Source organism: Myotis lucifugus, unplaced genomic scaffold, assembly GCF_000147115.1.
Source record: "Myotis lucifugus unplaced genomic scaffold, Myoluc2.0 scaffold_29, whole genome shotgun sequence".
In the NCBI taxonomy this organism is placed as follows: Eukaryota; Metazoa; Chordata; class Mammalia; order Chiroptera; family Vespertilionidae; genus Myotis; species Myotis lucifugus.
Genome location: NW_005871077.1, coordinates 2,718,292 through 2,743,113, shown reverse-complemented (window position 1 = coordinate 2,743,113; position 24,822 = coordinate 2,718,292). Strand labels below are relative to the sequence as shown.

Below are 24,822 nucleotides of genomic sequence, written 5' to 3'. Positions count from 1 at the left end.
AATTGAATTTTGTATATTGTTCTTGTATCCTGCAGCCTTGCTGAACCTGTTTATTAATTCAGGTAGTTTTGTTTAGTCGATTTCTTAGCATTACCTATGTACAAAATTATGTCATCTATGAATAAAGGTAGTTATACTTATTTCTTTCCAATTTGGGTGCTGTTTTGGTTGTTTTTTTCTTGCCTAAGTGCATTGGCTACACCTGCAGTGAAATGGTGAGTAGAAATGGTAAGAAATAGGACATCATTTTCTTGTACCTAATTTTAGGAGGGAAGCATTCAGTTTTCACTATTAAATATGATGAGAGTTGTGTTTTTCATACATGTTCATTATTGAGTTGAGGAAGTTTCATTCTGTTCCTAGTTTATTGAATACTTTTTATGATAAGAGGGTGTTGGGTTTTGGCAAATACTTTTTCTCTATCTATTGATATGATCATGTGATTTTTCTTTTTAAAATTTTAAAAATATGGTATATTATGTTGATTGATTTTTTTTTTTTTTGTATATTGAACCAACCTTGCATTCCTAGAATAAGTCCCACTTGGTCATGGTGTATAATACTTTTTATATAATGCTAGATTTGGTTTCCTAGCATTTTATTGAGGATTTTTTATGTCTATGTCCACAAGGCATGTTCATCTGTAGTTTTTTTTATGATGTTTTGTCTAATTTTAGTATCAGGTAATACTGGCCTTGTAGAATGAGTTGAAAAATGTTCTCTCCTTCTCTCTCTCTCTCTCTCTCTCTCTCTTTGGAAGAGTTTGTGAAAGATTGGTATTAATTCCTTCTTAAATGTTTGATTGAATTTATGATTGAATTTACCAATGAAGCCATCTGGGTCTGTACTTATTCTTATTGGAAGTGTTTTAATTACTAATTCAATCTCTTTACTTGTTATTGGTTTATTAAAAGTTTCTATTTTTCTTGAGTCAGTATCAGTAGTTTGTGTTTTTCTGGGAATTTGTCCTTTCCACTTAAGTTATCCAATTTGTTGCTGTGAAATTTTTCATAGTATTTCTTTGTAATAACTTTTATTTAAAATCTTTTCTTCTTTTACTATTTCTAATTACATTCCAATGTGCATTTTAATCACTTTAAATCATTGAGGTTTTTCTGTGGTTTGCTATATGGTCTATCTTCAAGAATGTTTCATGTACACTTGAGAAGAATATATATTGTTTTGTTAGTTGGAGTGTTGTATGGGTATCTGTTGAGTCTAGTTGAGCTATACTTCTGTTCAAATATTCTGTTACTTTTTGATTTTTTTTCCTGGTTTTTCTATCTGGTTTTGGAAGGAGATATTAAAGTATTTCATTATCATTTTTGGATTTTATATTTATTATTCAGTTTTTTGTTTGTTTTAAAGTCTATTTTGTCTGAATCTTTATACTTTATATAATCTTATATATCTTTTCCATCCTTTTACTTTCAAACTATTTGTATCATTGAACCTAAAATGTGTCTTCTGTAGACACTTTATAAGGATATAATTAGATTTTTTAAAATACATTCTGATAATCTCTGCCTTTTGATTGGATTGTTTAATCTATTCACATTTAATATTATTGATATGGTTGGATTTACATTTGCCATTTTGCTTTTTATTTTCTACTAGAAGTCTGGTGCATGAATTCATGCATGAGTGGGGTTCAGCCGGCCCGCCCCGATCAGGGCCAATCGGGCTGGGCCTGCTGGTGTGAAAGCCCACTGGTGGTTGGCTGGCTAGCCCCGCCCCCTGGTCGAACTCCTGGTTGAACTCCTGGTCAAGGAGACAATTTGCATATTAGCCTTTTATTATATAGGATAGGTCTGATTCCCTTTTTGTTCTGTTCTTTATTGCACTTTTTAAAATTTAGTGAATATTTTCAGTGTGGTGTTTTAATTTCTTTACTATTTTTTAAATTATATACTTTGAATTATTTTCTTAGTGTTTTTCTAGGGGTTACACCATACATCTTAACTTATAAAAATCTGCTTTTGATTTTATTCTTACTTTCAGAAAATTAAAGAAACTTTCCTCCTGAATAACTTCATTTTCCTCTCTCCTTTTTTTTTTTGCTGCCTTTATTATACATATACTAGCGCCCAGTGCATGAATTTGTGCACCTTAAAAGGAACTGTGGGCTCTGAGGCTGTGGTAGGCACAGGGGCGGGTCTCGGCCCATCCTCTGCGCCCCTACCTGGCCCCTCCCACCACGGCCCCTGGTCCCCTGTCTGCCGGCAGCTCCACTCCTGCTGCCGCTCCCATGCACTCACAGCACTAGCCCCACTCGCACCTGCTTACTGTGTGAAGTGATTGGGGCCAGTGCTAGCAGTGGGTGCGAGCGGAGGCTGCTGCCCCAATCACCCCTCAGGAGCAGGGGGAGGTGGAGAAGCCCTCAGGGGCGATCAGGGCTGGCACCTGCCGCTTGCACCCACTGATGGCACTGATCGGTACTGGCGCTGGGTGCCAGCAGCAGGTGCGAGTGCTGGGCGGGACCGCGTTGCTTGGGAGCAAAGAATTTTCAGTAACCACCAGAGGCTCGCCCCGATGACAGTGACTGGCACCACGCCTTGGTCTGGTGCCCCCGTTCACCTCTTCCACCATCCCTCTGTGGCCAATGCCCACCATGTTCCACACACGCCCCCTGGTGGTCAGCGCACATCATAGCAACTGGTTGTTTGGTTCAGTTGTTCCGGTTGTTCTGCCGTTTGGTCTATTTGCATATTAGCCTTTTCTTATATAGGATTGTGTCTATAGATTATAGAACCTAACAATATAATGTTACAATTTTTATATTTTATAATCTTAAGTACTTTAAAGAAGCTGAGAGAAGAAGAGAGTAAGTACATACTTTTCTTTTTCTTTTTTAATTGAATTTATTGCAGTAACATTGGTTAATAAAATTATACAGGTTACAGGTGTACAATACTATAATATATTATCTGTATATAGTATTATGTGTTCACCACCCCAGGTCAAGTCTCCTTCCATCACAATTTATTCCCCTATAAGGCTTCTACCTCTTCCCACCCCCCTGAGTGGGAGCATATTGTTGCTACAATATGTTATCTAAAATGTTCAACAAATATTCCAAAATATGCCCCCACCCCCGAAATAAACATAGCAAAGTGTAACTCATTTGCAGGAAAAAGGGAAAGCAATACAAACTGATTTTAAAGGGGCCCAGATGTTAGACTTAACAGATACTGACTTCAAATCAGCTATTACAAGCAACATTATGTACTGATAACCCTGGGGCTGGGGGTTAATGTTGTTGTTATTTGTATGGTCGTCTATTTATTTTAGTGACTTTACTGAACTAACTGTGTGAAGTCTGTTTCTCCACAGTGTGCCTTTCTTATGCTCCCACTCAGGTCTGTTTGTTTGTTTATTTTAGCTTTACCCCTTGGTCAGCATAAGCCACTTCTTGGTCAAAGGCTGTGCTTATGCCCTCCTAGCCAGTTAGATTTTTACTCTTTACCATTAGAGTTGTGTGTAGCTTGGAGAATGCTACAACAGTTGAGAGATTTTAGGGAGTACCCAGTGATACTGTTTATAAAGGTAAGGCAGCATAAATTCTTGATTTTCCCATTTGATTTTATGGTTTTTAAGATAATTAATTAGTTGTCTAGTATGTCTTAAAGGCAACCAATTTCTTTAAAAATATTATGAAATCTTATAATTAAAATATTTGATAGATTTTATTAATCCATTTCAATTATCATTAAGGAAGCTCAGATTATTCCATCTTTGTCTATTGAGAACCTCTCAAAGTTGACTCCTGAATCCTAGAAGCAACCATTTCTGTTAGAATCACTAGTATCTAAAAGATGTTCATTGATACTGGTTGGTCATTGTTTGTAGGCCTTTACTGTAAAGAGAGCTCAGAAATTTATGTACATATTTATGATAAAATAAAAGTACTTCACAAGTATAAAACTCTGGACTACAGTATATTTGTATCTTCCTTCTGCATCTCATTTCCTCCATGCTAAGAAGTGATTATAGAATTAGAAAAATCCCATAGTTTTTCACTTAGTTTTATCCCATATTATACATGCAACAGTCTCAGAGTGGCAACACTAATGCTACTGAAAACATATGATTACTGAAAACATTAAAGGCATATTTTTGTAAATACTTGCTATTTTCATAGACTTTAGAACTGGTTGTCTTCTGAAACATCATTTGTTTAGCAACATTTTAGAGGATCTTTTCTAAAAGCAGACTATGTGCTAAAAAGGAGGTACAAAGAAGAGTAAGACATAGCGCTGTTTTCTAAAACCTGAGTTATTGGGTAATGTATTATTCTGGCATAGGAAGGTGTGGTCCTAGAATCTAAAGTGCTGTTCTTCTTTAAAGGTCATTTTCATGGTTTTAATTACATGCTTCCTAAAATAAAACCCTTTCACTTTCTACTCTTATCAAAAAGAAGAAGCTTCCATTGGGTAAAGTTCGTTAATACACTTCTAATCTTCTTTATCTAGTGTTTTATAAAGTACTCCAGGGAAATATATATAATCTTATACTACCATATCTATTTTTTTAAGGAAATAGCTCATGTGATTGTGAGAGCTGGCAAGTCTGAAATTTTTAGGGTAGGACAGCAGGCTGTAAACAGAGTTTCTGAGTTACTGTCTTGAGGGAGAATTGTCTTGGGAAAGTTCAGTTTTTGCTTGTAGGCCTCCAACTGATTAGATGAGGCCCACCACATTTTAGAGAGTAATATGCTTTATTTAAAGTCATCTGATTGTCAATATTAATCACATCCACAAAGACCTTCACAGCAATGTGTAGAATAGTGTTAGACTGAACAGTTTGGTACCAGAGTCTAGCCAAGTTGACACATAAAAGTAACTATCAGTCTTAGGTTAACCATTTAATTTATTGCCCCACCTGAGATTCTTTTGAGAATAAGGAATACTAAAAGATAATAAAATTATATAATTTTATTTGTCAACTGACAAATTGTTTTTATCATATTGAACAAATAAAACTCTGCTAGGAAGTTATTTTTAAAATAAATTTATTTCTAAAAACATCCTATCTAATAATAGAGACATGGTAATTAACCGTAACTTTGCTACCCTTCCCATTGGCTAATCAGTGAGATATGCAAATTAACTGCCAGCCAAGATGGCGGCCGGCAGCCAGGCAGTGAAGCGAACATGAGGCTTGCTTGCTCCAGTGATGGAGGAAGCCAAGGTTCCCCGCCTGCCGCAGCCCAGCTCTGAGCTCCGGATGAAACAATGTTGCAATTATAGAACCTAAACAAACCCCAGAAACCTGCTTTCAGCCAATGCGGCCTCAGAGCTTAGAGCGGCCGGTGATGGCAACAGAGTTTCAATTATAGAATCTAAACAAACCCAGGTACCTGCTTTCAGCCGGCAATGGCCTCAGAGCTGGAGCTGGCTCTCAGCTCCAGTGACACCTATAGAAGGTAAATAAATCCCAGAATAAAAAAAAAAGAAAAAAGGAGAGGCTGGGAGCTTCAGTCGCGCACCAGCCTGAAAACAGCCCTCAGCCCCTCACCCAGACTGGCCAGGAACCCCAGTGGGGACCCCCACCCTGAAGGGGGTGTGACCAGCTGCAAACAGCAATCATCCCATCATCCAGGCTGGCCAGGCACCCCAGTGGGGACCCCCACCCTGAAGGGGGTGTGACCAGCTGCAAACAGCCATCATCCCCTCATCCAGGCTGGCCAGGCACCCAAGCGGGACCCCCACCCTGAAGGGGGTGTGACCAGCTGCAAAGAGCCATCATCCCCTCATCCAGGCTGGCCAGGCACCCAAGCGGGACCCCTACCCTGATCTGGGACACCCTTCAGGGCAAACCAGCCGGCCCCCACCCATGCACCAGACCTCTATCCTATATAGTAAAAGGGTAATATGCAAATTGACCCTAACAGCAGAATGACTGGGAATGACTGATCACTATGACACACACTGACCACCAGGGGGCAGACGCTCAATGCAGAAGCTGCCCTCTGGTGGTCAGGGCGCTCTCACATGGGAGGAGCTCTGCTCAACCACAAGCCAGGCTGATGGCTGCCAGTACAGCGGTGGTGGTGGGAGCCTCTCCTGCCTCCTCAGCAGCGCTAAGGATGTCCAACTGCAGTTTAGGCCTGCTCCCTGCTGGCAAGTGGACATCCCCCGAGGGCTGCCGGGCTGCCAGAGGGATGTCTGATTGCCATCTTAGGCCTAATCCCCTGGGGAGCGGGCCTAAGCCAGCAGGTGGTCATCCCCTGAGGGGTCCCAGACTGCGAGAGGGCACAGACCGGGCTGAGGGACCCCCCATCTCCCCCGAGTGCGCAAATTTTTGTGCACCGGGCCTCTAGTTCTATATAATAAAAGGCCAGAGACCGTAACAGCATCACAACCATAACGACCGTTAGACCAGAACCACCACGGCCCCTCGCAGGGCTGGCCCCGCCCCCCAGCAAGCAGTTAGGGGTGATCAGGCAGGCAGGAAGAGTAGTTAGGGGTGTTCAGGTAGGCACACCAGCAGTTAGGGGTGATCCGGTAGGCAGGGAAGTGGTTAGGGGCAATCAGGTAGGCCAGCGGTTAGGGGAAATTAGGTAGGCAGACGGTCCCTCACCCCCAAGCAAGCGGTTAGGGGTGATCAGGAAGGCAGGCAGAGTGGTTAGGGGTGATCAGGTAGGAAGACCAGTGGTTAGGGGTGATCAGGTAGGTAGGCCAGTGGTTAGGGGCAATCAGATAGGTAGATGGCCCCTTGCTGGGCTGGCTCCACCCCCAAGCAAGTAGTTAGGGGCAATCAGGCAGAGTGGTTAGGGGCGATCAGGCAGGCAGACCAGCAGTTAGGAGTGATCAGGTAGGCAGGCAAGTGGTTAGGGGCGATCAGGTAGGCAGGCCAACAGTTAGAGGTGATCAGGTAGGCAGACAGCTCCTTGCTGGCCTGGCTCCACCCCCAAGCAAGCTGTTAGGGGCGATCAGGCAGGCAGGCAGAGTGGTTAGTGATGATCAGGTAGGCAGACCAGCGGTTAGGGATGATCAGGTAGGCAGGCCAGTTGTTAGGGGTGATCTGGCAGGCAGGCAGAGTGGTTAGGGGCAATCAGGCAGGCAGGCAGAGAGGTTAGGGGCAATCATGCAGGCAGGCAGAGGGGTTAGGGGCAATCAAACAGGCAGGCAGAATGGTTAGGGGTGATCAGGCAGGCAGGCAGGTGAGCGGTTAGGAGCCAGCAGTCCCAGATTGCAAGAGGGATGTCCCCCGAGGGGTCCTGGATTGGAGAGGGTGCAGGCCAGGCTGAGGGGCACCCCCCCCCACACACGAATTTTGTGCACTGGGCCTCTAGTTAACATATATCCATGTACATCACAGCAAACAAAACTGTTCAATATTGATTTTCTCAACTTTAAAAATAACATAATTCTCAGTAAAAGTTCATAAACATTATTTAGTTTTGTCATAATTTAGTATATAACCCTGGGTCTATATTTTTCTGAAAGAAATATAGTATTGAAATATGGTTATATTGTGTTTGTTTCATAAAATTATAGTCTTCTGCAAAGATTCATTGAATGATTACTAATTCAATAGTTACTATTTTCTGCACATTATAATTTTTAAATTTGAGAATATCATATCTCTTTAGGTACTGAGATACCTGGTAAATTCAAAGAAAACTGTACTGCTTTAAGATTATTCTAAATTTTTATTTTGTTTATTTGTTTTTTAAATTTGATTTTTTAATAGTTTAACATAAAAATATTTCAACCCATATTGTTTCACAGGTACTGTCTTTTTTGCTTTATTTAGAGAACATTTATTTAATGAAGTTTTTACAAGATGAAGTTTGTCAAATAAATTGTATCAATTTAGAATTCTCTTGAACATTTTACCAAATTTAGATGATGCTAGAATATAGGCACATTGAAGTCCCTTTCATACTGGTACATATAAATTTAACTAAGTAAAAAATAAAAGTTTCTCTGTTTAAATTAAATCTTGAATTAAAGATTTCTGCCCTATACTGCTTTGGCTCAGTGGATAGAGAGTCAGCCTTCGGACCGAAGGGTCCCAGGCATGTACCTTGGTTGCGGGCACATCCCCAGTAGAGGGTGTGCAGGAGGCAGCTGATCGATGTTTCTCTCTCATCGATGTTTCTAACTCTCTATCCCTCTCCCTTCCTCTCCGTAAAAAATCAATAAGATATATTTTTAAAAAAAGATTTCTAACTGACTAAGCAAAATGAAGCTGAGGTTTAGAGTGCTTGGTTGAAAATGGTTCAGTCCTGTTGATGATTTTACAATGTGAGTCTTAAAAGTCTCAAAGTTTTCTAAGATGTAGTAAAAAGAGAAAACATATACTACTATGCCGAAGTTTTTCTTATTCAACATTATCTTTGTCACACAAAATATTTTAGTTCACTTTCTTTAACTATGTGTGTGTGTGTGTGTAAATATTTATAAATATTTCTTGGTATGCTGCACTTCTTTGGTGGATGCAATTTTAAAATATATTTGCTTCTACACTGATTGCTAGTATATTATTAAAGTTCATATGGCACAGTTGTGAATTCTGTGTAAATTACAGCCAAGTCCAACATTATTTTTGTTCCATAATTTTTTAATTAATATGAACATTGTTTTTTACTCTATGATGTTGTGCTTGAACAAAATTTTTGTTATTGCTATAAAAACAAATACAATCTAGTCTCATTAGTCACAGATTCCATTTTGCAAATTCTCCTACTTACAAAAATATATTTGTAATCCCAAAATTAGTACTTATGAGCTTTTAGTCATTTGTGGACATTTGCAGAGTAAGAAAAAAAAATGTATTGTGTCACATACATTTTCAGCTTAGTAAAATAAAGTGATTCCCTGTCTTCTTTCAGCTCTGATATTGTAAATAAGTGTCCTTTTCCTGGTGCCACATTTTTCGCATTTTTATGCTTGTTGGTGATTTCCCTTTTAAAAATAGTGCCCAGGCACAGTACTCAAGTGCTGTATAGTGTTCCTAAGTGCAACAAGGTTGTGATGTGATTTATTTTATAAAGAAAATATGTTTTAAATAACCTCTGAACCTCATTCAAAGGTTCAAGATGACTGCAGAGTAGCTGGAGGCTGTGTGCAGGTGCTCCCAGCCAAGGATGTGATTCACAGCTAAACTACAGAGCAATCAGCTTGAAAAACCAATTGAAGTGTAGCGGAGCTAAAATATTATATCTAAGGAGCACTGAAGAAGCCATGTAGAGACTGGTGACAGGAGTGGAGATGAGGAAAGGGAAAGTCCCCTTGAGCAGGTGTGGTGGCTTGGGGGCTGGAGGGAAATTAGGGCTACAGAACTCCCACCCGCTGGGTGTGTGGAGTCTCAACCCCATGCAGGGATCCCCAATGCAGAGCAATAGAGGAAGGAAGAAGAGCACACGTAGCATCAGGCAGAGGGAATCGGGGATTTTTTCTGCCTGGGAGACTTGGAGGGCACCTTCCCAGCAAAGGAGAGCTCCTATTTATAAGCAGCCCCAGCTTGAGAAGTTCACTCCAGACTCCATCTTCTGGAGAGGCTGTGTAGCTGTGTTTGGGTTTAGCAAGGGGTCGCGGACTGTACCCAGCAGTGACTTTGAGGGACCCTCTACTTTCTAGAAAGGAATTGAGCAGAACCTGTCAGTGACTAAACTGTATAGCTTGGGAAAAAGGAACCGTCTCTCCCACCTTCAGCTCAAGGTTGGAGCCCCACCCACCTGTGGAGCTTCCAAGCCTTCCCTATCCTGCTGAGTTTGAGATTCATGGCCCACACTGCAGGGTTTGGGCCCCGAGTGGAGCTGGGAATTTCAGCCCTGCTTTTGCTGAGACCAGCTGCGCAGGGAGAATGGAGTCTGGCACAAGGCTGATTTTCTGCCCGCTCCTGTTTGGTTGGGTGGAATGGGAGCAGCAGTGCTGCACGGAGGTGGGATTATTGGACGGTGTCTCCTAGGAAGGCTTTTGTCAGAGGGACAGATGGGCGAGTGTTGAGCTCTGTGACTGCGTTGTGGGGAGGCAGACCTGAGCTTCCTCCGAATTCCAGGGCATAGCCCCAGGAAGGAGAGGTAGTGCCTGTTCTCCCCTTCTGCAAGTTGCGGGCACCATCCCCAACAGGAGACTGTTAGGTTCAGCCCAATACCACTGCTGGGTGCAATTCTGTGGGGGATGGGAGAATGGATCAGAGTAGGACAATCCAAGTGTGAGATCCTTGAAGGCTATTGTATGGGACCTGGAGGAAGTGCTTAGCCCCCTCCTATGTGCTGGGCTGGCAACATCCTCAATGGGAGACTGGGTCTTTCCCATTGAACCCAGGGTGGCTGAACTTGCTCTTGCAAAGGATACTTCAAGCTGTAACCAACCAGAACCTACAGTGAGCTGCCTTAGGGGGAACAAGAGTTGGAGACTCTGGCAGAGAGTGAGGAGTTTGGCTTTGAAGCAGGAACTAATTTCCCCTCACAGAGTGCCTTACTGTGGAATCACCAAGCAGGGGACTAGCCCGAGCTAGGTTAGCCAGAGTTATTCTACAAAGTCTTTTCGGAAAGCTCTGGAGGAAGACCAGGCAACTTCAGGCCGGAGGCAGAGAAGCTGACAGGTACAGGCGGGCCTCAGGAGCTTCAATGTGACCACAGATCTGTCCCCAGTCCTAAGATGGAAAAAGCCAACCCATTTACAGAGAGTATCCCTCCCACGCACACACAGGTCTGGTAGATGCAGACACAGACAGTGAACAGAATAGTAGCTACAGACAGGTAGTCCAATGCCAGTTATATACAACTAGAGGCCCGGTGCACAAAAATTTGTGTACCCGGGGGGGTCCCTCAGCCCGGCCTGTGCCCTCTCGCAGCCTGGGACCCCTTGGGGGATGACCACCTGCTGGCTTAGGGGATTGGACCTAAGCTGGCAGTCAGACATCCCTCTGGCAGCCCGGGAGCCCTCGGGGGATGTCCACTTGCCAGTGGGGAGCAGGCCTAAGCTGCAGTTGGAATTCCTTAGCGCTGCTGAGGAGGCAGGAGAGGCTCCCACCATCACTGCTGTACTGGCAGCCATCAGCCTGGCTTGTGGCTGAGCAGAGCTCCCCCTGTGGGAGTGCACTGACCACCAGGGGGCAGCTCCTGCATTGAGCATCTGCCCCCTGGTGGTCAGTGTGTGTCATAGTGACCAGTGATTCCCAGTCGTTCTGCTGTTAGGGTCAATTTGCATATTACCCTTTTATTATATAGGAGTGCCTGGCCAGCCTGGGTGAGGGGCTGTTGACTGTTTGCAGGCTGGCCACAGCCCCTTCAGGGTGGGGTTCCCCCCTGGGTTTCCTGGCCAGCCTGGGTGAGGGGCTGAGGGCCATTTTCAGACTGGCTAAGCCCCCCAGCGGGGACCCTCACCCCATGAGGGTGTGGCCAGCCTGGGTGAGGGGCTGATGGCTGTTTGCAGGCTGGCCAAGCCCCCTAGCAGGGACCCTCACCCCATGGAGGTTTGGCCATCCTGGGTGAGGGGCTGATGGCTGTTTGCAGGCTTTCCACGGCCCCCAGCCACCCAAGCTCCCAGTGGAGGCTGGCTGGAAGCTGGTATCTGGGATTTATTTGTCTTCTGTAATTGAAACTTTGTTGCCATGTGTGGAGGCCACAGCTGGCTCAGGGCAGGCAGGAAGCTTGGCTTCCTCCATCGCCCGAGCAACCAAGCCTTCTGCTTGCTCCAGCTCCGTGGCTGCAGGCCGCCATCTTGGTTGGGTTAATTTGCATATAGTCGCTCTGATTGGCTGGTGGGCATGGCTTGGGGCATAGCAAAGGTATGGTCAATTAGCATCTTTGTCTTTTATTAGTGTAGATATCTAACAGTGACCTGCAACTGAAACCCACTCCCAAAAGAACCCAAAACCAACACAACCAGTGGTGGACGTCAGACCACACCAGAACTCAACCCTTCTAGACATGCAAACAGCAAACCCAAAGGGGGATCCTGGCAGGCTCCAGACCCTGCTAGGAACAACCCCACCTATGGGGCAACACCTGCACAGAGTCTTATACATGGTAATCAAGATTTACCTCTATAGTGCTGGCCAGTGTGGTTTAGTGTTGAGAGTGTTGGCCTGCACACAAAAGAGTCTGTGGTTCTATTCCCGGGCAAGGGATGTGCCTGGGTTGTGGGTTTGCTCCCCGTCCCCAGTTGGGGTGTATGCAGGAGGCAACCAATCAATGTATCTCTCTCACAATGCTGTTTCTCTCTCTCTCTCTCTCTCTCTCTCTCTCTCTCCCTCTCCCTCTCCCTCTCCCTCTCCCTCTCCCTCTCCCTCTCCCTCTCCCTCTCCCTCTCCCTCTTCCTCTCCCTTCCACTCTCTCTGAAAAATAATGGGAAAAATATCCTCAGGTGAGAATTAAAAAAAATATTTTTTAAAGATTTGCCTCTATAGACACCCAGCCTGAAGTGTTAACAGTTGTACCACTGAGCCCAACACAGAGAAATAAACACACAAGACAAAGCCAAAATGGGGAGACAAATCATCAGGTCTCAAATGAAAGAACAGGAGAAATCTGCAGAAAAAGAGCTACATGAAATGGAGGCAAGCAATTTATCAAAAACAGAGTTCAAAATAATGGTTATAAGGATGCTCAAAAGCATGAAAAATGACAGAAACTATGAAAAATAATCATTTGGAAATGAAGAATGACATATCTGAAATGCAGAATACACTGGAAGGAATAACCAATAGGCTGGATGAAGTTGTGGATCAAATGAGAGAATTAGAAGATAAGATAGAAAAAAATTAATCAGAGGACAAAAAAAGGAAAAAAATATTAAAAAGCAGGAGGACAGTTTAAATGAAGTTTGGGACAACATGAAACATAAAAACATCTGCATTATAAGGGTACCAGGAGAAGAAAGCGAGTAAGGGATAGAGAAGCTGTTTGAAGAAATAACAGCAGAAAACGTACTTAACCTCATGAAGGAAAAAGTCACACAAGTTCAGGAAGCACAGAGAGTCCCAATCAAGATGAACAGATAGAGACCCACACTGAGACACATCATAATTTGAAGCAGGGGGTCCCTTGGGGGTGAGGACGACAGAGCCCCAACGCGCTAGGGCATCTGCATGCACGACTCTGGAGAACAGGTTCAGTGACGCAGATCCATTTTATTGTGGAACTACAGGGGTATATATAGCATGAGGGGACCAATCAGAGGGAGACATGTTGCTACAGGCGACCAATGGCTGAAAGGCTGGGGTACTGTGCACGTGGCTCTAGGAGTTCGTTCAGGTGGGCGTTGCTACTTCCTGGTGTGCCGAGGAAGCATGTCATGGTGGAGTGTGCTCACACCATTGCATCAGCCGCAGCGCTGAGACATACTTCCCAAGCTCTACGTACAATAATTAAAATGGAAAATGTTAAAGACAAAAAGAGAACCTTAAGGGCAGTGAGAGACAGTTGCCTACAAGGGAGCTCCTATAAGGTTATCAGCTGATTTCTCAACAGAAACATGACAGACCAGTAGGAAATGGCATGAAGTATTTAAAGTAATGAAAAGCAAGGATATGATAATAAGACTACTCTATCTAGCCAGGCTATAATTTAAAATTGACGGTGAAATAAAGATGTTGCCAGACAAAAAGATGCTAAAGGAGTTTATTACCACCCAACCAACATTGCAAGAAATGTTAAAGGGACTGCTAGAAGAAGATATATAGAGACAGGAACAAAGGCATCCAGAATAAAAATGGTAATATATAAGTATTTATCAATAATAATCTTATATGTAAATGGTTTAAGTGCTCCAATAAAAAGACATAGGATAGCTGAATGGATAAGAAACTTGACTCATATATATGCTGTCTACAAGAGAACCACATCAAAACAAAAGACTTACACAGGATGAATATGAACAGATGGAAAACAATTTTCCATGCAGATGGAAATGAAAAAAGTGGGGGTAGCAATACTTATATCTGACAAATTAGACTTCAAAACAAAGACCATAACAAGAGACAAAAAGGTCAATAGATAATATCAAAGGGATCAGTCCAACAAGAGGATATAACACTGGTAACATGTGCACCCAATATAGGAATATATATATATATATATCTACACTAATAATCTACACTAATAAAAGAGAAACATGGTAATTAGCGTACGACCGCTACCCTTCCCATTGGCTAATCAGCGTATCCTTAGCCAAGATGGCGGCCGGCAGCCAGGCAGCTGGAAGCGAACATGAGGCTTGCTTGCTCCAGTGACTGCAGACTCCAACGTTCCCAGACTCCAACGTTCCCCGCCTGACTTGCCGGCCTCTGAGCTGGCAGTTTGAAACATTCTAACAAATATAGAAGCTAAACAAAACCCCAGAAACCAGCTTTCAGCCGGCCGGGATCTCAGAGCTGGAGTTATACATTGTTTTGATTATAGAACCGAAACAAACCAGATACCTGCTTTCAGCAGCAGAGGCCTTGGCCCAGAATAAAAAAGAAAAAGAAAAAAAGGAGCTGTTGGGAGCTTCAGTCAACAACCGCCAGCCTGAAAGCAGCCCTCAGCCCCTCACCCAGACTGGCCAGGCACCCCAGTGGGGACCCCCACCCTGAAGGGTGTGTGACCAGCTGCAAACAGCCATCATCACCTCATCCAGGCTGGCCAGGCACCCCAGTGGGGACCCCCACCCTGATCCAGGACACCCTTCAGGGCAAACCAGCTGGCCCCCAGGCCTCTATCCTATATAGTAAAAGGGTAATATGCCTCCCAGCACCGGGATCAGCGGAGCCGCGAGGCCTCCTGGCACCAGATCAGCATGACAGGGCACAGCGCCCAAACCCCCTGATCGCCCTGCGGCTCTGTGTGTGACAGGGGCCCGGGCCACAACCTCCCTATCCGCCCTGCTCTGTTCGTGACAGGGGAAGGCGCCCCAACCCCCTGATCAGCCCTGCTCTGTGTCTGATAGGGGGGAGCTCCCCAATCCCCTGATTGCCCTGCGGCTCTGTGTGTGACAGGGTGCGGCGTCCCAACCCCCTGATCGGCCCTGCTCTGTGCGTGACAGGGGGCAGCGCCCCAACCCCCTGATTGGCCCTGCTCTGTGCGTGACGGGGTGGCGCCGCAACCTCCCCATTGACCCTGCCTTGAGTGTGACAGGGGGTGGTGCCCCAACCCCCCAATTGGCCCCACCCTGAGCGTGACTGAGGGTGGCATCGCAACCTCCCAATCCGCCCTGCTCTGTGCATGACAGGGGGCGGCGCCCCAACTCCCCAGTCAGCCGTGCTCTGAGCCCAACCAGGGGCTGCACCTAGGGATTGGGCCTGCCCTCTGCCACCCGGGAGCAGGCCTAAGCCAGCAGATCGTTATCTCCTGAGGGGTCCCAGACTGCGAGAGGGCACAGGCCGGGCTGAGGGACTCCCTCTCCCCCCCCCCCGAGTGCACAAATTTTTGTGCACCGGGCCTCTAGTATATATATAAAAGCCTAAGCAACTGAATGACCAGTCAACAGATCGCTATGATGCGCACTGACCACCAGGGGGCAGGTGATCAATGCAGGAGCTTCCCTCTGGTGGTCAGTGCACTCCCACAGCAGGAGCGTTGGTCAGCCAGAAGCCGGGCTCATGGCTGGAGAGCACTGCTGCGGCGGTATGAGCCTCTCCCACCTCAGTTGCAGCATTAACGAGTGGCGGCAGCAGGCACAGTGGGGCCAGGATGAGTGGGAGTAGCATGGCATCCTGCCCCAGCTTGGGCTCCTCACCGGCCGCCTGCTGCTTCACGCACTACTACATCCCTCGGGGGATGTTGGATTGCCAGTTTTGGGGCCAAAACTGGCAGTCCAGCATCCCCCGAGGGGTCCCAGATTGTGAGAGGGTGCAGGCCAAGCTGAGGGACCCCACCTAGATTATATTTAAAAACTCTTAGAACACTTTAAAGGAGAGATAGCAATACAGTCATAGTAAGGAACTTTAACACCCCAATGACATCATTGGGTAAATATTCCAGAAAAAAATCAACAAGGAAACAGTGATGTTAAACTATATGCTATATCAAAATCAATCAGAGCACAGAAAATAAAAAAATATCTTAAAAACTGCAGAATATACATTTCTGTTAAGTGCACATGGAACATTCTCAAAGATAGACCACATGTTAGGACACAAATTATATCTTAACACATTGCAGACCAGTAGTTTTATTTTTAGCTTTACCCAGTGGCCAAATAAGTTTCTATTGAATGAGTACAAAAAATGTTTTACATAAATATTAAAGGCACACTTTAAAATTAAATACACATTGAGAAACCAAGATGGCAGCATAGGTAAACACCGGAAATTGCTGCCTCGCACAACCACTTCAAAAATACAACTAAAAGACAAAACGGACATCATCCAGAACCACAGGAAGGCTGGCTGAGTGGAAATTCTACAACTAGAAGGAAAGAGAAAAGCACACTGAAATTCAGAGGAGGTGCGGAAGTAAAGTGCAGAGGTACGGAGGCGCATGTGGAAAGGGCTGGCAGCTGAGGACGTGGCGCACTTGGAAAGAGCTGGCAGCTGAGGATGCAGCGCACATGGAAAGGGCTGGCAGCTGAGGACGCAGTACACATGGAGAGGACTGGCAACTGAGGGCACGGTTGTCTTTTTCAATTGGGAGGGAGTCTCAAGCTCCTGACTGCTCTGAACTCCAGTTCCGGGCGAGTCTCTGGGGACCCAGACTCATACGGGGAGAAACTGGACTGTCTGGCATAGGTCAGAACTCAAGGGCGGCTTTCTCTCAGAGGTGCTTGCAGCGATTACCAGAACACTGAGAAGTGGGGCCTCTTAGGGCAGGTCTGAGCAGCAGCCATAGCTGTTTGCTCCACCCTGTTGATCCCCTGAGACCCTGCCCCACCCAAACTGTTTGCATTGGCTTTTGCATATGAATGGCATGTCTTTGCTTAGGCTTCAGATTTTGCTAAACTCTCTTAAACAAGCTGCAGCTGGGTCAGTGTGCCCCAAACCTATCAATAAAAGGCCCAAGACCCTGCACTACCATGAGCTTGGCTTACTCCATAGCTGGGCCTTGCCTGGGCATCTCCAAATCTAATACAAATAGCTCCTGCAGTGTAGTCCCAGGCAGTGGCTGACTGCACCTCCCTGGAGGACCTAGAGACAATGCACTGGGTGAACAGCTTCAGACCATAGCAGATTACAAGTCTACACATCTATAAATGACACACTCAAGGGGCAGTCTCAGTGAGCACCAAAGCCCCACTGAAGCAAGTCCTGCTTCATAAGGGTATTTCTTGCACAGCAGCTCTCCCACTGTAGCTGGTGCTGGTCCTCACAGCCAATTGGCCTGGAGGTCAATTCCTCCCAGTGACACCAGTAGCTTTCAAGGTTCAACCAGAAGACTGTGTACACAGCCCACACTGGGACGCACCTAGAGTACCCAGCTCAGGTGACTGGGGAGGCTGAGCCACTGGGCCCTATAGGACACCTACTACACAAGGCCACACTACCAATTCCAGTAGACATAGCAGCTCTACCTAATACATAGAAACAATACAAGGAAGCAGCCAAAAATGGGGAGACAAACATGTCTCAAATGAAAGAAATGGAAGCAAGCAAACTTTTGAATACAGAGTTCAAAACCATGGTTATAAGTTTGCTCAAGGATCTTCATGAGATTTTCAAGGATCTTAGAGAGAATGTCAAAGACATGAAAAAGGACCTGTAAGAAGTTAAACATACACTAACTGAAATAATTTACAGGGATTTAGCAGTAGAGTAGAGGAGTCTGAGAATCAAATCAATGATTTGGAATACGAGGGAGCAAAAAACACCCAATCAGAAGATCAAACAGATAAAAGAATAAAAAATATGAAAATAGTGTAAGGAGCCTCTGGTACAACTTCAAGGATACCAAAATTCGCATTATGGGGGTGCCAAAAGGAGAAGAGAAAGAGCAAGATATTGAAAACCTATTTGAAGAAATAATGACAGAAAACTTCCCCTACCTGGTGAAAGAAATATACTTATATGTCTAGGAAGTGCATGGAGTCCCAAACAAAAGGAATCCAAAGAAGACCATACCAAGACACATCATAATTAAAATGCTAAGGGCTAAAGACAAAGAGAGAATCTTAAAAGCAGCAAGAGAAAAGCAGTTAGTTACCTACAAGGGAGCGCCCATATGACAGTCAGCTGATTTCTCAACTGAAACTATGCAGGCCTAAAGGGAGTGGCAAGAAATATTTAAAGTGATGAATAGAAAGGACCTACAACCAAGATTATTCTACCAAGCAAAGCTCTCATTTAGAATTCAAGGTCAGATAAAGAGCTTCACAAATAAGAAAAAGCTAAAGGAGTTCATCACCACCAAACCAGTATTGCATGAAATGTTGAAGGGTATTTTTAACAAGAGGAAGAAGAGGAAGAGGAAGGAGAAATAAGAATATGAACAATAAAATGGCAATAAATATATGTCAGCAATTGAATCTAAAAATCAAAATAAATGAAATCTAATCAAAAAAATAAACTGGTGAATAAAATAGAATCATAGGCATGGAAGCAATTAAACAGACTGATGAATTTCAGAGGGAAGGGCAGGGGGGCCGGGAAGAGATTAACCAAAGATCTTACCTATGGACACAGTAAGGTGGTGAAGGCCTGGGGCGGGTTAGGAACTGGTGGAGGAGGACAATGAGACTAAAAAAGGGGGACATCTGTGATACTCTCAACAATAAAGATTTTTTAAAAAAGAAGTTAAAGAGGCAGAGTAACAACTGACATCACAGAAAAACAAAAGATCATAAGAAAATACTATGAACAACTATATGCCAACAAATTGAACAACCTGGCTGAAATGGACAAATTCCTAGAAACATAAAATCTTCCAAAACTCAAGCAGGAAGAATCAGAAAACCTTAAATGGCCAATAACAACTAGTGAAATTGAAGCGGTAATCAAAAATCTCCCAGCAAACAAAAGTCCTGCACTGGACAGCTTCATAGGCAAGTTTTACCAAACATTCAAAGAACTATAACCTGTCATCCTCAAACTATTTAGAAAATTTAAGTGGAGGGAAGACTTCCAAGCTCTTTTATGAGGCCAGCATTATCCTAATTCCAAAACCAGATAAAGAGACTTCAAAAAGAAAATTACAGGCCATTATCTCATATGAACATAGATGCTAAAATCCTTAACCAAATGTTAGCAAATCAGATCCAGCAATACATTGAAAGACCATACACCGTTACCAAGTGGGATTTATTTCAGAAAAGCAAGGCTTGTACAGTATTCTCACATCAGTAATGGGATACATCACATAAACAAAATGAAGGATAAAATATAACATGATCATATCAATAGATTCAGAAATAGCACTTAACAAAGTACAACATGAATTTATGATAAAAATTCTCAGCAAAGTGGGAATAGAGGGATCATTCCTCAGCATAATAAAAGCCATATGAGACAGACCTATAGCCAGCATCGTGCTCAATAGGCTAAAACTAAAAGTGTTTCCCTTAAGATCAGGAACAAGACAGAGGATATCTGCATTCAACATAGTACTGCAAGTCCTAGCCATAGCCATCAGATAAGGAGAAAAAATAAAAGGCATCCAAGTTGAAAAGGAGGTAGTGAAAATGTCATTATTCACAGATGACATAATATTGTACACAGAACATTTTAAAGACCCCATGAAAACTTCTAGATTTAATAAGTGAATTTGTCAAAGTAGCAGGATATAAAATTAATATCCAGAAATCAGTGGCACTTTTATACACCAATAATTAACTCTCAGGAAGATAAACTTTAAAAACAATCCCATTTACCACTGCTACAACAGAAAATGATATCTTGGAAAAATCCTGTTCTCAGAAAAGTAGAGGACATTGAAAAATGAAGTACAGGAAGATACAACCAAGTGTAAGCATATACTGTCTTCATGGATTGGAAGAATTACCATCATTAAAATGTCCATACTACCCAAAACAATGCAATCCCTATTAAAAGAACAATGACATATTTCACAGATCCAGAATAAATATTTCAGAAATTTATATGGAACCAAAAAAGCCCCCAAATAGCCTCAGCAAAATTGAGAAAGAAGAAGAAAGTTGGAGGGATCAAAACACCAAATATCAAATATACTACAAAGCCATTGTAATCAAAACAGCCTGGTACTGGCACAAGGACAGGCATATAGACCAATAGAACAAACAGAGACCCCAGAAATTGACCCATGCCATTATGGCCAATTAAAATTTGACAAAGGAAGTAAGAGCATATAATGGAGTAATGAGAGTAATGATAGTCTTTTCAATAAGTGGAGTTGGGAAAATGGGACAGGTACATGAAAAAAAATATAAACTAGACTGCCAACTTACACCATATGCAAGAATAAGCTCAAGCCTGGCCAGTGTGGTTCAAGAGGTTGAGCATCAACCTATGAACCAAGAGATTGCTGATTTGATTCACTATCAGGCCACATGCCTGGGTTGTGGGCTTGATCCCCAGTAGGGGGCATGCAGGAGGCAGCAGATCAATGCTTCTCTCTCATCAGTGTTTCTGTCTTTCTATTCCTCTCCTTTCCTCTCTCTAAAAAATCAATAAGAACATATTGAGAAAAAAAAACAGAATAAGCTGAAAAATGGGTGAAAGACTTAAATGTAAGTCACAAAACCATAAAAATCCTAGAAGAAAACAAAGGCAGTAAAATCTCAGACATCTCACATAGCTGCATTTCCCCCAATACATCTCCTAGGGCAAGAGAAACAAAGGAAAAAAAATAAACAAATTGGATTACATCAAACTAAAAAGCTTCTGCACAGCAAAAGAAACCATCAACAAAATGAAAAGGGAATCCACTGTATGGGGAAACATTTACCAATGATATATCTGATAAGTGCTTAATTTTCAAAATATATAAACAATTCATCCAACTCAACACCAGGAAGATAAACAATCCAATTAAAAAATGGGCAAAGGACCTAATAGACATTTCTCCAAAGAGGATATACAGATGGCCAATAGACATATGAAAAAATGCTCAATGTTATCATTGGAGAAATGCAAATCAAAACTACAATGAAGTATCACCTCACACCTGCCAGAATGGCTAACATCAATAAATCAACAACAGCAAGTGCTAGCAAGGATGAGGAAAAAAGGGAACCCTTGTACACTGTTGGTGGCAATGCAGATTGATGCAGCCATTGGGGAAAACAGTAAAGAGTTTCCTCAAAAAATTAAATATGGAACTGCTGTTTGACCCAATAATCCCACTTCTGAGACTATATCCTAAGAATCTCCAAACACCAATCAGAAAGAACATATGCACCCCTATGTTCATAGCAGCACTATTTACAATAGCTAAGATCTGGAAGCAGCCCAAGTGCCCATCAGTAGATGAGTGGATAAGAAAACTGTGGTACATCTACACGATGGAATACTATGTAGCAGTAAAAAAGAAGAATCTCTTACTCTTTTAGACAGCATGGAGGGACCTGGAGATTATTATGCTCAGTGAAATAATCCAGTCAGAGAAACACAGATATCACATGATCTCACTTATATGTTGAATCTAGTGAACAAAAGAAACTGAGGACCGAAATAGTTCCAGAAACATAGATGCATGGAACAGATCGACAGATCTCAAAGGAGAGGTGTGTGGGCGGCATGGGAAGAGATTAACCAAAGAATTTATACCCATATATGCATAGCCCATGGACACAGAAAATAGTATGGGGAAGCCTAGTGTGGGGTGGGTGCTGGGTGGAGGGTACAAAGTTGGGGAAAATGGGGGACTTCTATAATATTGTCAACAATAAATTTAATAAAAAGCTTCATTCATGCATGAATTAATTCTATTGACTGTGAGGTCAATGTTATTGATTCAACAACTTATATTAAAGTGTCTTTAGAAATGCACATAAAACAAGGTTATGTTTAATTAGTTGATGAAATCGTTGTGGCCAAAGCTCACAGGAGCCTAACTGTATTTCCTCTAAGAGCAATGGTTTGCTTTTCATAAATTCAGTGTTCATGGTGGCTTTATAGAGCTTAGTTACTTTGAATAATGAAATGGTCTATAATTTTATCTTTGTTGTTGAACATTTTTACTCAGTTTAAGTAGCAATTACAGCAATGACTGGTGTTTCACGTTTGACAGAATGAACTTCCAAAAGCTTTACTTTGATGGATTATGTGAAAACAATCAAACAATTATTAGAATTAACTGATTTTTCTAGTTGATATATCTCCTGACACTGATAAGAAGCTACCATCATTTAAGTGTGAATTTCTTCTGCTAATAGAGCCAGCAAAATATCAGCTGTCACTTAACTTTGACTATTTAAATAAGATAATTTGTAATCATAGCTGACTAAGAAATGTAAAGAACAGTCTTTTTTTATTTTTATTGTTGACACTATTACAGATGTCCTCATTTCCCCTCCCTTTTCCCACCTCTACCCAGCCCACCCCCACCCTCCTTCCCTCTGGCCATCACCATACTGTTGTGTGTGTCTATGGATTATACATATGTATTTAAAGAACAGTCATTTGACCTAATTGGAAAGCCATGCTTTATAGAGTAATATTTAAAACATCTTCTCCATATGCTTTTCTTGGTGTAATCAAGCTAGGCATAAGCAGGGGCAGCAGCATTGAATATTTCTTCGACCTTCATCTAAGACTAAAGGAGTCAGTTTTCCCTGGCTACTCCTGAATGCTCCTTTTTCTGTAAATGGCTTGGATGCTATATTTGAGGATGAAGTTATAGTTACAGCCCATCAGTTACAGTCCATCCAGGGATGGGCTACTGCTCAGGGCCTTTCAGATTTAACCACATGTTAAATGGCACTAGGTTCACTGCACATGCATTTCACACTGCTCAATGAGATTATGGCAGAACCTGAAAATAAAAGTCCTGGCTTATTATACTACTTTAAAAAAAATCACTAGAAAATGAGAAATCCAGGACAAATAATAAATTGGTTGAGACAGTGGGCATAATTTGGTACTGTCTCAGGCAAACTGTTACACATAGATACTTTGCCAGACACTTTTTTCAAAAATCTCCTAATCCCCAACCCTTATTATTTTCCCTCAAAAAGACTGTGCCCTCAATATGATTTACTTGTTTATGACTGTTTAGTAATTTCCACAGCATTATGCACATGGAAAAGAATGTGAAACATCCTTCTTTGTCAGTTTTTATTCATTGTGGCCTTTTTTTCTATAACCTTTTCTATTTATCTTAAAACTTTTATTAAAATTTGCATGCCTTTATTATTTTTCTGAATATAAGTCTTTTATTAGATATATAATTTGCAAATATTATCTCCTATTTGTTAGCTTGACTTTTCATTTTCTTTTTTGTTTTCCTTTTTATTGAATCCATGGGGGTGACATTAGTTAACAAAATTGTACAAGTTTCAGGTGCACAATTCCACATAATCTGTAAACTATATTGTGTGTTCACCATACCAAGTCATGTCTACTTCCATCACCATTTATCATCCCATATGCCCTTCCACTTTTCCCCCACCCCTCTCCCCTCAGCAGTCACCACACTGTTGTCAGTGTCCATGAGTTTTTTCTTTTTTTCTTTTTGCTCAATCCCTCCAACCATCCCCCAGCCTCCCAACCCTCTCACCCCCTCAGCTCCCAGCCTGCTCTCTGTCTATGAGTCTGTTTATTTTGCTTGTTAGTTCATTTTGTTTCCACATGAGTGCAATCATATGGTACTCGTCTTTCTCTGACTCGCTTATTTCACTTAGCATAATGCTCTCCAGGTCCATCTATGCTGTCACAAAAGGTAAGATTTCCTTCTTTTTTTATAGCTGAGTAGTATTTCATTGTTTAAATGTACCATAGCTTTTTTTATCTACTCATCTACTGATGGACACTTGGGCTGCTTCCAAATTTTGGCTATTTTAAATAACTCTGCAATGAACATAGGGGTGCATATATTCTTTTGAATGAATGTTTTGGGTTTCTTCAAATAAATTCCCAGAAGTGGTATCACTGGGTCATAAGGCAGTTCTATTTTTAATTTTTTTGAGGTGACTCCATACTGCTTTTCACAGTGACTGCACCAATCTGTATTCCCACCAATAGTGCACAAAGGTCCCCTTTCCTCCACATCCTCTCCAAACATTGATTTATTGACAATAGTTATTCTGACAGGTGTGAGGTGATAGCCATTGTGGTTTTAATTTGCATTTCTCTGATGATTAGTGATGTTTTCATATGTCTGTTGGCCATCTGTATGCCCTCTGTGAAGAAATTTCTATTCAGGTCCTTTGCCCATTTTTTATTTGAATTGTTTGCTTTTTTTTTTTGGTATTGAGTTTTATAAATTATTTATAAACCTTGGATACTAACACCTTATCAGATGTATCAGCAAATATGTTCTTCCATTGAGTGGGTTGTCTTTTCATTTTGATAATGGTTTTGCTGTGCAAAAGCTTTTTAGTTTTATGTAATCGTATTTCTTTATTTTTTTCTTTTGTTTCTCTTGTCCAAGTAGATATATCAGAAAAAATATTACTGTGAGAAATGTCTGAGATTTTACTGCCTATGTTTTCTTCTAGAAGTTTTATGGTTTCGAGTCTAACATTGAAGTCTTTATTTATTTTTTATTTTTTTAAATATATATTTTTATTGATTTCAGAGAGGATGGGAGAGGGAGCGAGAGATAGAAACATCAATGATGAGAGAGAATCATTGATTATCTGCCTCCTGCACACCTCCTACTAGGGATCGAGCCCACAACCCAGGCATGTGCCCTTGACCAGAATTGAGCCCAGGACCATTTAGTCTACAGGTCGACACTCTATCCACTGAGCCAAACCAACTGGGACTAACATTGAAGTCTTTAATTCATTTTGAGTTTATTTTTGTAGATGA

The 24,822-nt window shown here is 42.5% G+C and overlaps 1 protein-coding gene across 2 annotated transcripts in view; it reads left to right on the top strand.

The window, feature by feature from the left end:
• ZNF438 (zinc finger protein 438) overlaps positions 1-24,822 on the top strand; it is a 199,463-nt gene that overhangs the window by 45,434 nt on the left and 129,207 nt on the right. The gene's annotated exons all lie outside the window — the stretch shown is intronic.